Genomic DNA, 12,444 nt, shown 5'->3' with positions numbered 1-12,444 from the left:
TTGAAAAGAAGAGATTAGAACATATTGTAATGTACTGTAGCAGGAAGGGTAATTATTATTTCATGACATTTTTGTTTCCTTAACTATAAATGTATATGTAAACATATACACTTGATCTTGATGTAAAATTGTTTTTGTACTGGGGATTATGCATAAAAGGTTGAAAAACACTGGACTGAAGGATTGTTGTCAGCTCTAATATTTCCAAAAAGTATTCATTTGAAGTTGTGAGAGGTTTCATCCATTCAGCCAACAATCATTCAGGGATTAATCACCATGTCCAAAGTAGGGTGCTCTGTACTGCAGGGGATGCCCCAGATGAACGAGACACGGGATTTCATCTGTTGCAGACAGAAGCAGAAAAAGAAATACTGTGTCATGCAAAAGGCTGTGAAATAATGCTAAATGGAGGGAAAAGGAGTGAGAGTTGACTCAGAGTGTCAGGAAAAGCTGAATAGGACCTGGCATTTTTGTCAGACTTAAAAAAAAAAGAAGAAAAAACCCCCCACAATCACGAATGTTTGCTCAGCACTTCCTGTGTTGCCAGAGTCACTGCAAAGAATATTACAGGGACCACCTTATTTTATCCTCACACATCCTACTGGCTAGGAGCTAGTTTTATTCCCCACTTTACAGAAGACAAAACTGAAGCTCAGAAGTTGAAAGAATTGCCCAGGGATGCACAGATGTGAAATGGTGGAATGAGATCCTCGCCATGACGTCTGCCTCGGAATTGCTTACCCCACCTTCCCACCCCCACAGCCATCCCCTCCTATTTGCTTTTTCCTACTTTTCCTCTAGGCCCAGAGTATGATTTAGGATTCTTCACTTCCTCAAAATATTGCCCACTGACCTCCCCCTTTGTCCTTGCTGAAATAATCCTACATAACCTTCTTAGCCCAGCTCAAGTGCTATCTCCCGTCCATAGTTATTGTTCATTCCCATCTCTTCCAGTAGAATCCATTGCTCCCTTTCTTTTATTAAAGCTTCTGTGGAAAAGTCTATCTCCCCCACCCCTGCCCCAGTCACTGCACTCAAATCGGGGCCAGTCTGTTTTCTCTTTGTTTCTGCCTCCCAGCAGAGTGTCTGGCATTTGGTAGTTGCCCAATAAATGAGAAGAGAAGGAGGAAAGAAGTGCAGGATTTCCATGAGTAAATGAGGAGAGACAGGAAGCCCACGCTGAGGAGAACAACACAAGTAAAAGAGGGGAAGGGAAATGGTGGAATGGTCGGCGGGGGTAGGGGGGTATAAGAGCCCAGATAATGGCCAATGATGCCAACCTGGGGCCAGAATGGGCAGAGCTGGGCTGCTTTGCCAGGCAGCTGGGCCTTTACTCTGTAGGCAGTGGTGCACTATGGAGGGGTTTCTGAGCTGAGGAACAAGATTTGAATTGAGTGACACATTCTATTTTATTCTGTTTTCTCACCTTTAAAGAGGTTGGCGGACAAAAGGAAATATGAAAATCAGTATTCATCATATACTATTATGTTTCAGGCACTGCCCTAAAATCTTTGCACAAGTGTTCTCATTCATTCTCAGGATAACACAATATGCCAGATAGTTTCCCCTGTTTTATGTTTGAGGAGATGAAGCTCAGACAGATGAAGTAACTTGTCCAAGATCTCACTGTTAAGAAGCTGCAGGTCTAGGCTCTGAACCCAGGTCTGTCAGATGCTAAAGCTCATTATTTCCCCACTGCATCATCCCGCCTGCTTAAAAATCTCTTCATAGTGCCTCCCCTTCCTCTTACCCACCTTTTTTGTTCTCTGACCTCTTTCTCTTTGCCTTTTCCCTCCTGTTTTCCTGGACCCAAGTGGCAACTGGCTGCGGGCAGAGTGATGTGCGCCCCAGCATCAGGAATCCCAGGGATGGCTTTATTGCCCTCCCTGCATCGCCATCCCGAGGACAGGGATGCTGTGTGTGGAGCAGACCAGCGGGAGGCACTGGCTATGAGTGCTCCCTGGAAGTGCTGCCAACAGCCCTGGCTTCTGGGAATTCTTCTGCTCTTTCAAAGGAGACCTGCCTTCTAGCTAATGAGTAACACAAGACAGTGAGGTTACCCATTTTAGCTGCTTGGACGTCTGCTGAGCTGAAACCTCCTTGTGAATGTACTTTTTGTTACTTTCTTTCCTCCAAGCTTATCAGGCTAACCAAAAACACAGGAGTTACGAACTGAAAAGAAGAAGAAAAAAAAAGCCAGTTCTTTCTTTCTTGATAATGGTATTATGATCCTGGCACTCCCATTCAAGCTTCTCTGAAGTTTTCAAGCATTGTGTGCCTTATGTGTGTGCTTGTGATTAAAATATGATGTACCTTAAAAGCCATTCCAGCCTCTTGTGATGTGGTCATAAAAATTATTTCAGCATTAAATACCTCATTCCCATCATGTCGGCTTTGAGACCACAGGTAGATGAATCACTGGAGAAATGAAATGCTTAGCAAAATATTTTTCTTTCTGATTGCAGGGCTGAGGCTTATTCGATTAAAGGATAAAGGTAAATTGATCAAATATGTGGACCTTCGGAGTTTATTTTTATCACTGCCAAGCCAATTTTGAAATGCAGCCATCTGATTGGATTTTCCTCTCTGTGGTCCCTGTGAAGGACAAAAAGTGGATGAGAGAGAGGCCTGATGCCTGGCCATGGGGAGGCACGGTTGGCCAGTTTCCATTTTCAGTTTTCCTGAAGCTGCTATGATCTGGAGAGCTCAAGCCAGCATCCGGAAAGCCCCTTCTAACGGAGCACCCAGTGATTTCATGACAAGCTGACTTTGAAGCTTGCACAGAGTTAATAAAAAGACACTTCGCTTTGCAGACTCAACCTTCTCAGCCTTTTCCCATTAGCATTCCTCCTTTCAACTTGGGGTTCCTGTGGCCTGTCCCCCTTTCTTACCTCTGTGTCCTTCATTGTCCCATTACCCAGGTGGTCGAGGTTTCAGGAGAATGAGAAGGGGCGGAGAAAAAGCTGAGGGATGTGGGGGCAGAAGAGGGACCATGGGTTTTCATTTCAGCTGTGTTCCTAATCCCACCCCCAGCTTGTTTCCAGAGGCTTCTGTGGCTGGGGAGAGGCCAGCTGCCTTCCTGCTCCAAAATGCCCAGTATTCATCACAGTTTATTGTTTTGGACTATCACCAGCAACAAAAATCATAGCAAGTGGTAAAATTAATGAGGGGCATTTTCTGTGCCCAAAGTGCACTGAAGCCGTACATTCCTTGCCTCACTGAATCCTCACAACAACCCTATAGTAAGTGTTATTATTATGCTTTGAGATACAGGGTAACTGAGGTTCGGCAAGTTTAAGTAACTGGCACAAGTAGTAGAACTTGGATTTGACCTTTCCTTTTGACCCTGGGCCCTGGGTGTGCAATCATGACATTAAACTGCTTCCCACATACTTTAAGTGTAATATTATGTTGTTGGAATTCAGATGCTATAAACATGTAGCAGTGTTTAAGGTTAAATGTGCATTCTCCCCTCCACCAGTTCTTAACTTCCAGAACATTCTAGCCTGGATAGCCCGACTCTGTTTTGTCTCCTCCCAGCCTCACCGAACAATGATCTTACGAAGGGGCCCCGATTCTGTAAGGAGCCAAGGTACCTGGGGGCAAGTGGCCTCTGTGAAGGGACACCTCCAGAGCACCAGGCAGAGCTGCACCCATGGAAGGCAAGGCCGGAGGTGTGTGCATGTGTGTGGGGGGGAGTTTCTTTCATAAGCCAGGCCTGGGAAATCCCTGAGCAGCCAGGCTAGGCAGTTCTGCTAGAAGACAATGACCTTCACAAGACCTTCCCCCTGGCACACAACATAGACTGTCTCAATGGCCAGCCGACCTCTGAGGCTGAGTGTATGTCCTTGGGGGTGAGTAGGGAGAACCTTCAATATAATGTAGTGGTAAAGAGCATGGGCCTTGGGGTCAGTTCACTCATGTTTGAATATGGTTCTGCCACTTATTAACTGTGTGATCTCAGCCATATTTTTCACTCTCTTAGCCCCAGTTTGCTCATCTGTAAAATGGGATTGATGATGCTTACACCTCAAGGATGTTGGGAGACTTGGGATAACTATGTGCAAGTCTGCAGTGCCTAGCTCAGAGACAATGATCGGTGGGTACTGCGATCTAAGTGCAAGTGTAGGATTGGGCAAGTAATTCAGCCTGGAGGGGTGTGGGAGGGGCTTGGCATGGGCAATTGTTTAAGCCATGGGGTTGGGAATTTCTTTCACTTCCCTTCACCCAGGTACCTGGCAAAGTGCCCTGCCCACAGAAGGCACTTCTGAAACATTGGCTGACTTGTACTTGTGAATAGAACTAAGCAATAAACGGGTCTGGAATGAGCCATGTGCTCTGGGAAGTTACGAGACTTGGGAGAACTAGGAAAATACGCCTAAATGTCCTGAAAATATCTATAAAGCTGATAAACATGGCCAGAGGAAATTCCTTGTCGGCTTCAACAACAAGATGAAGGGAGGACAGACTTTTCTGAGGACTCGCTTTTGCAAACAGTTTACAAACAGAAGAAGGGGTGGATGAGTGTCTTGGTGGGGCCATGGGGAGACATGCCAGGTGGATGACTGAAGAGGCCAAACCATTTATAAAAATAGCAATATTTCTTGCACAATCAGCCTCTGACAATGCATCAGCAAGCATGCGGCTCCTTTATCAGTCAGAGACCCACCAGAAGCTGCTTGTCTCATTAAACGATCCAGTCCCACCAAGGCCAACGTGAGCAAAGAACCTAAGGGCCTGCCTCCGAGTCAGCACTGAGACGCAACCCCAAGTGAATGAAAACTCATCCAGTTCCCCATCTAAAGGATGTGGTGGCTCAGAGCCAGAGTGTATTATTAGACTGGAATTTTTTCAGGCTCTAAATTTAACCAGCTGGAGTTCTTTATAAAGTACCATCCTATTCAAAACTTTTGAATTGAAGCATTCGCCATTTAATGGGATCTGATTATAGGCAGAACACAATGTCCTTGGCCTGCCTCCTTGTTTTGTGCAGTACGCCATCCACTACAGCGGGGCCAGCTGCGGTGCATGTCAGCACCAGGGCTGCAGGCAGATCGCGCCCAGAGCACGGATCTCGACAGCCTTGACCCCTCTCTGAGGTGACACTGCTAATGTCCGTAACTCTCAGCAGACCAAGAGAGAAGAAAGAGCCAAGAAAGAGGGGGAGAAGAAGAAAGAAATAGAATGAACTAAAATATAAGAGAAATAGTATTTGCAATGGCTTCACGCCTGGGGTGTGTGTGGTTGAAAGGACACAGACCTTCCTCTCCATGAGGACAGACCCTTGCTGACTTAAGCCTTAGCCAAGAGCTCAAGTCGCATAAATACAGCCAGGCTTGATTTAACTTTAATATGAAAATTCTTCTTTCTTCTTCTTTTTTGACAAACAAATAGAAATGGATAGAATCCAAAATGGAAATTAGAATGGTGAAAGACAAACTAATATTACATAGTAGAATCCTATTTTAGGCATATGTAATATACCCAAATATACATGTCAAAAATCGGGAAGGATTAATATCAAAAGTTTAACAAGGGTTACCTTTACACAGAGGAGTTAGAAATACTTTTAATACATCTTCTTTTTTCTTATATGTTTTTATTAAAATATTTTTTTTGTAAGTGAACATGAGCTGCTCTGTTAGCTGGAAAATATTTTTTTAATGTGGAAACTTGACAAGCTGGTATATGAAACTGATTGAACTATTTACTCCACCAAAATGTGTAAAAGGCAGGGGTGATTGATTCCAAGGGTGGAGGTTAAGGCAATGTATTCAAAAGGGAGGGAAACGACAAATCTTCTGGGGATGGTTCCTTTTAACTGTTCAGTGTGCTGATCCAACGTTTGACAATGTCACATACCCAGTAGCCTCTCCCAGGCAACAGTTTTCTGATGTATAAACTGAGTTTGACATAGCCTCACACTTAGAAGCCTGTGAAGGACCTTTTTAAAAAATTGATCATGTAGTATTCATTATTTTTGTCGAGTGATGAAAGCTATAATAGCAATTGTGGGTAAACTGTGTGTAACACATAGTACATAGTGTATGAATGAAGAAACCAAGACAATAAAAGTCATAGTTCTTGCCCTGAGGGAATTCACAACATAGTTGGAGACACAGAATCAAGTGCATGAAACAACTGAAGGACAGAAGGGATGAAAAGGAGAGTCATCAAAGGGCAAGAGGTGAATATGTATTAAAGGCCTTTTAAGTGCACATTGGGTTAAATGCTTGCTATATAGCACTCCTTTTAGTTCCTCAGCTACCTGGTGGAGTAGATACCACCATCTCCACAGACAAATAAGAATACAGGGTTCAGAGAGGTTAATTAGTTCCTAAGGATGCCACAGCTAGTAAGAGGCTGAACCAGGAAAGGAACTTGGGGTCTGTGGACCCAAAATTGGTATCGGTCTGGCCTTACCAAATGCCCCTTCCAGGCATGCTCTCATGCAACTGAAGAAATTACAGTGAAGGTGTGCGGCATCCAGTCATCCCTAAAAGGAGAGACCACCTGAAAGGTGGACCCAGCAGGGTACGTTCCAGTGCTGATGGTGCAGCCTGGCCCTTTGCATCTACCCATCTAGCGTCCATATGCACCCAATAGCACAGGTAGGTGGGTTCCAGTACACTCAGAGCCTCCTCAGTCCTCATCCCAAATCATTTACTCCAGCTTATTTCATGCCTCACACCCCAGCCTGCCCCAAGCCCCCTCAGCCCCTGATCCTGTGCCTGCACCTTCCTCTGGCCACCCCAGGAATGCCTTGCATTGCACACTCTTCTCTTCTGCTGCTTTCGGTACCATAATCCAGCCACTCCCTCCTACTGTGCTTCCTTGGAAGATTAAATGAAATAACTTACATTGAGCACCGAACACAATGTCTGGGACATAATAAACTTACAGTAAATGTGAGTGCATGTGATGGTAGGAAAGTGGCTAGAGACTTAAGTCCTAGGGCCACCTGGACTTGGAATCAAATGTTTGCACTATCACGTAACTAGCCTCTTCCCCCATTTCCCAACTAGCCTTTTAACCTTGGGCAAGTCACCAAATCTAAGTCTCAGTTTCCTTCCCTGGAAAATAGGGATAATGATAACAGTTTACTTATAGAGTGGATGGAAAATTGAATGAGAAAATTCATGTGAAGCACTTGGCACAATGTCAGTTCATAGTATAAAAAGAATCAATAAAGAGTATCATCCTATTAATTACATTGGTCATTGCATAATTGCCATGGTTAATTCTGTCTGGAAAATTGCATGTTCAGGGCCATGTAACTTGGCAAAGACCCTTGAGAGTCACTCTCTCAATAGGTTTACCTGGCAGGACAAGCAGTAGCTAGATTTCTAGAATTCAAGAGCAAAAACTTCAAGTAGATTCAGCACACTGGAACACAGGAGAGGAAAGATAAAATAGCAGGAGTGGGCATGATATGTTTGTGTGTGTATGATAAGTTTAAACTTTAAAGAGATTCCTTTAATAATATCTCCTGTTGACTGAATCCACTGCTCCCCCAGGGAGTCCCATCACTTTACTCATGACTGATTGACCTAAAAAACTCTCCTCTCCCCCATCCTTTTAGTCCTCAGTAAATATTTACAGATCATTAGATGGTGGCTCCTGGAAGAGATAACAGATGGCTGGAAACTCACCAGCAGAATTAGTAGATCTGAAGTCCCAGGTTTTGTACTCACACGCTTTTGAAAATAACATTTGTGCATTTGTTATGTTTAGCTGACGTGGCTGCCATCACGTTCCAGGTGAGGTGGCCCCAGGCTTTGGGATAACAGCCTTTAGAAGACTTATGTCCTGAACTCAAGTGTAAGTGAGGATTCTCTGGCTGGGCGGAGGACCCCAGCCCATTCTGCCTCAGCTGTCAGGTTGGGGACTCTCCATGGTGAACAGAGTCCCCAGTTTCAACTGCACATAGTGGGCTGACTTATGTAGTCCCAGCTTTGTCCATGTGTGCATTTTATAAGACGTTGTCACTGTAACACTTTGGGTCAGAGAGATGTGGCAGAACGTGATGGGGAGCCAAATAATAAAGAAAGTTCAGCCCTGAATGGGGTCCAGATCCAGAAAGACAAAGGTCAACAGGGAGGGGGCAGCAGGAGAGACTGGAGAGAGGTGCTGGGGATTTGAGGTTGGTGCCCCTCCTAGATCCCCTGTACCCACTCCCATGCTGCCACCATGAGGCTGCTGACGTACTACAGCTGCCTCCTTCTCCAGAAAGTGGACTCACAGAACAAGAAACACCCACCCTGAAAGGCATGAGGCGGGGAGTCAGAACCTAAGACAGATGGGCATGGAGACGTGGAGCTCTAAGTCATGCTCCAGAGCTCCCAGGACCAGGCTGAAGCCCATCTCCAGCCGGGACAGAATCCTTGCTTAGCTTTCTCCCCTTGTCCTGTCCTGCTTTCTCACTCCTTCCACCCAAGAGCTCTCCCTCTATAAATCATTTCCTCATGAATCCTTACCTTAGGTTGTGGTGCTAGAGAACCCTCTACACAACAGGCACTAAATACCTGAGGACAGAGGAAGATACATTTTTAGGAAAATAACTTAATATGTGTCATTGAGCAAGAACTGTCGGGGGAGTAATTTGCTAGCATTTTCCCTGATTTGTGCTGACCACAGCATCAAGAGCCACACTTCCCAGGCACATGCTCAAAGGGTTAATGTCATATCTGAACTCAGCTGATAAAATTTTTCAGTAGGATTGAACAAAGAGATGGAAGCAAATTATAAAGCAGTTCATTGTTGCATTGTCCAAAACAAAGCAAAACAAACTGCTATATGCATTTTGGCATATTTCTTTCATGATTTTTATTGTATGCAATTTTAATTACATTGCATATATAAATTAGTGATCTGATTTTTCACTTAATATTAAATGTAAGTCATTTTACTAAGTTCTCAAAATGGCTTATGCTTCCTATTTCACTAGCTGCATACTATTCTCTCATTTGAGCATGTGATATTTTACTTAAGGATTGCCTTAGTGTTGTCCGATTATACAGAGAGCGTTGACTGTGTTTTGGATCATGCCTTTAGGATAGATTCCCATAAGTGAAATTACTGGGTCAAAAGTATGCATATTTGAAGGCATATAAGCCATATTTATTTCCCTAAGGGTTACATATATTTAACATTTCATCAATAATGTGTATGTATTTATTACATCCTACTACCTCCCACCCTAAGTGTGATTTAAATTTTGCTTCCTAATGCCACAAGGAAAGTAACATTTTTGTGTCATTTAACTTGCATTTCATTGCTAGCTTATAAAGTTGGGCATTTTCCCACATTATGCTTACCAGTTATACTTCTCTTTTTGTAGGTGTTTTATATGGGTCCTTTAACCATCTAGCTTTTAGGATCACACATTCTTCTTATATGATATCTACATTAATGTTACTATCTTCAGATAGTAACATTTTTGTCGTATGTTTTACAAATACTTGCTCCCACTACCCTTGCTCTTTGTTTTCTAGTATTTCTTTGAAACATGCAGATATATTATATTTTTGTTCACTCAAGTCCCTTGATGTTTTCCTTGTGTTTTATTACTATTGCTTTTAAACTTAGTAACTTAGTAACAAAGCCATTTTAGTTTTTAAAAGACTGTAAACACCAAAAATGCTACCAGATGTTGATTTTTTTCAGGATTAGAAGATGGTTCATTTCCCTTTTTGTCTTCTGTTTTTGGAGTATTCTATAATGAATAAATTTTCTGTAATAAGGGAAAACTTTAACGTATTTCCTGAACTTTCTTCTTTTTTAACATAAAGTTTGTTTCAGAAAGAGATAAATCTTTTGAATCTTTCACGGATTTGTCATTGGCAATGTTTAAATTAGCAATTGTTATGTGACAAATCAATCTAAACACAGTGGCTTCAAACAGTAGTTATTTATAACTCACTGTGGGTCATCTGGGGGGTCAGATGATCTCGGCTGGCCTCTCTCACGTGTCTTCAGGGGGACTGGGGACTGGGGCTGCTAAGCTGGGGCAGTTCTGCTCCATGTGCCTCGCAATCTGCTCCTGGGACCCAACAGCCACCTCAGCCATGTTCTTCATCTGGCAATGGTAGAAGCTCAAGAAGGCAAATGTAAATGCACAAGGCCCCTCGAGACCTAGGCATACTCTCCTTTCTCCCTTATTCTTTTCATTGAAGCAAGTCGCGTGGGTTAGGGAAATAAATTCTACCTGTATAGGAAGAACTCCAAAATCACATGAAAGCAGAATAAAGAACCGGGTTCAATCATGCAATCAGTCTACTACAGGTAAGAATAGATTTCCTCTTTACTTAGATCTACAAAGAGCTGGCTATTTATGTCTGGTTTGGTTTATCAAAAAAAAAAATTGTCTTTTTCCTTACAAATGGTCCTCTACAGACTGATATAGGGTCCTCCCTAAATATTTCACAAAGGGGAACACCAGTTCTAGACCAACTAACTAAAGAAAAAAAATAAAGCAGCCTCTGGCTCAGATATCAGACTTCTAGGAGAAGGTGTGCGATGGAAGAGCAAGCTGGGGTCTCAAATGCCGCATTTGTGGATAAGCAGCCACTGGGGCATCTCAGCCTGTAGAAATAAAGGGGGCCCAGGGAGAGGCTTTCTTTTGTGCCTTTAGATGATAAACAGCCATCAAGAACTATGGGCTCTGATCACAGCAGGTAAATTGAAATAGGCAGGCTCTGTGACAGAAGCAATTCTGTGAGTGGCTTATTTACACTGATGTCAGATGTCTGAGATGACAGGTGTGTAAGAACAAAGGGAGCCACTCAGACAGCTGTCAGCTGAGCCTCTGTTAGCCTGTGTCCTGCTTTGGACCAGGTTTGACTGACACATTGTCTGTTTCATCCCCATGGGGACCTGCTGGCTAGGAGGGCATCTTAAGAGTGGCTGAGATGGTAATGTTAACATTCCTGTACATTTCACAAGGCACGTCACGGTTCATGAAGACCTTTCATAGGTTATTTCGTGTGACTCTCACGGTAACCGCTCAAATGTAGGGTAACGTTTAATTTCTTTTATAGTGAGGGGCACAGAAGCCCAGAAAGTTAGTTGTTGAACTATTATACAGCAGCAGAAGAAAAAATAGTATGGGCACAAGAGTTGAAACTCATCACAAGTCTTTTCTGTGGAGAGAAAGAAGCAATGTGTTTGTGATCCAAGAATTATTGTCAATGCAAGTGAAACTTCCTTGAGGTGTCGCCAGCAACGGGCTTTGGGATGTGAAATGGGAAGAGGTCAGAGAGCAGAAGAGGCTCCCAAGAGAGCCCTGGGACCCTGCCTCTACTCTTTCTAAGGGAGAAGCCGGGGCCCAGGCCCAGGGTTATGGGGTGAGAGGAGCAGAGTGACCTGACTTCAAGGCCCGGCCACTCTCCTCTTCTTCCTTCAAAGCGCTGGCTCAGACCTGAGGTCAGAGGTCTAATCGTATTTCTTGTGGATTCTTTCAGACCTTTAATGGGCTACTTGAAGCACTCCCTAGCTAAAAGCCCCACTGCTTTCAGAAAGGGGAGCTTTTAAAGAAGAGGGGTTTGTTAAGTGGGCACTCTGAAATTCTCCATTTATATGAAAAGGGTGTTTGATACTCAAGAGGGCATTTGTCATTTGGGGGAAAGGTTAAGTCAATTATTTTGTCTGGAGATGAAAAAGATGGAGAGTGAGCTTAATAACAGGCTTCAGGTCTATGAAGGACTGTTCTGGGGAAGATGGTGACCACCTGTCCATCCTCCAAAGCAGAATAAGAATCAGCCTTTGTGGAGGAAAAGAGATACAAGAGAGCCCGACGGAAAGAGCACCGGACCGTAGCGCCAGCGGCTCCTGCCTCTGTAGCCCGGCAGTGGGACCCCCCAAGTCGAGGCTCATGAGGAACGGAAGTTGTGGCTCGCAACCCTTAGAGGCTTTCTTCAGCCTCATGACTCTGAGATTTGCTGTCAGGAGATAAAATCGGAAGAGTAAAAGCCAAAGAGTGCTGAGACCGAGCTGTAGGTCCTGATCACTGCTTACCTGTCGAGTGTAAGAGAATGAATTTCCCTGTACCTCAGTGTTCTCATCTGTGTGGTTGGATTAATGACACCCACGTGGCTCTCCTGACATAGAATTACGAAGATGGACCGGGATAATGTACGTGAAAACGCACGTCAAGCCACACGGCGTGGAACAAATGAAAGACATTATTTTTCCTGGAGTAAAGGCTGATTATTTTTCAAGTCCAGCGTGCACTAAAATTTTTCTTCCTGTTTTGGATAAAGTTGCCAGATGGCTTTGGACCCAACCTTGAAATACTGTGCCAATTATTTTCTTTCAGTGCTCAGGCTCTCTCTGCAAGCTCCCCTCTGAACAAGTCCTGCTTTGCTCTTGCTATCAGCTATCCATAGAACTGCACCTGTTAAGGATGCAGGGGGCCTCAAAGAGCATCTTCTGTACCAACTTCCA

General features: G+C 43.9%; 1 long non-coding RNA gene across 5 annotated transcripts in view; it reads left to right on the top strand.

Annotated features, from left to right (window-relative positions):
* The window catches only part of LOC118970308 (uncharacterized), a 36,717-nt gene extending 33,278 nt beyond the window's left edge, over window positions 1-3,439 (top strand). For all 5 annotated transcript variants that reach the window (XR_012121559.1, XR_005058210.2, XR_012121556.1 and 2 more), the window contains one exon: window positions 2,466-3,439. This is a non-coding gene — a long non-coding RNA (uncharacterized lncRNA). The remainder of the gene's footprint in view (window positions 1-2,465) is intronic.
* Window positions 3,440-12,444: the final 9,005 nt, after the last annotated feature.

The sequence above is a fragment of the Manis javanica genome, chromosome 10 (assembly GCF_040802235.1).
Source record: "Manis javanica isolate MJ-LG chromosome 10, MJ_LKY, whole genome shotgun sequence".
NCBI classification, from domain to species: domain Eukaryota; kingdom Metazoa; phylum Chordata; class Mammalia; order Pholidota; family Manidae; genus Manis; species Manis javanica.
Note: the sequence above shows the minus strand (reverse complement) of the source record. Positions and strands in the feature narration are given on the sequence as shown.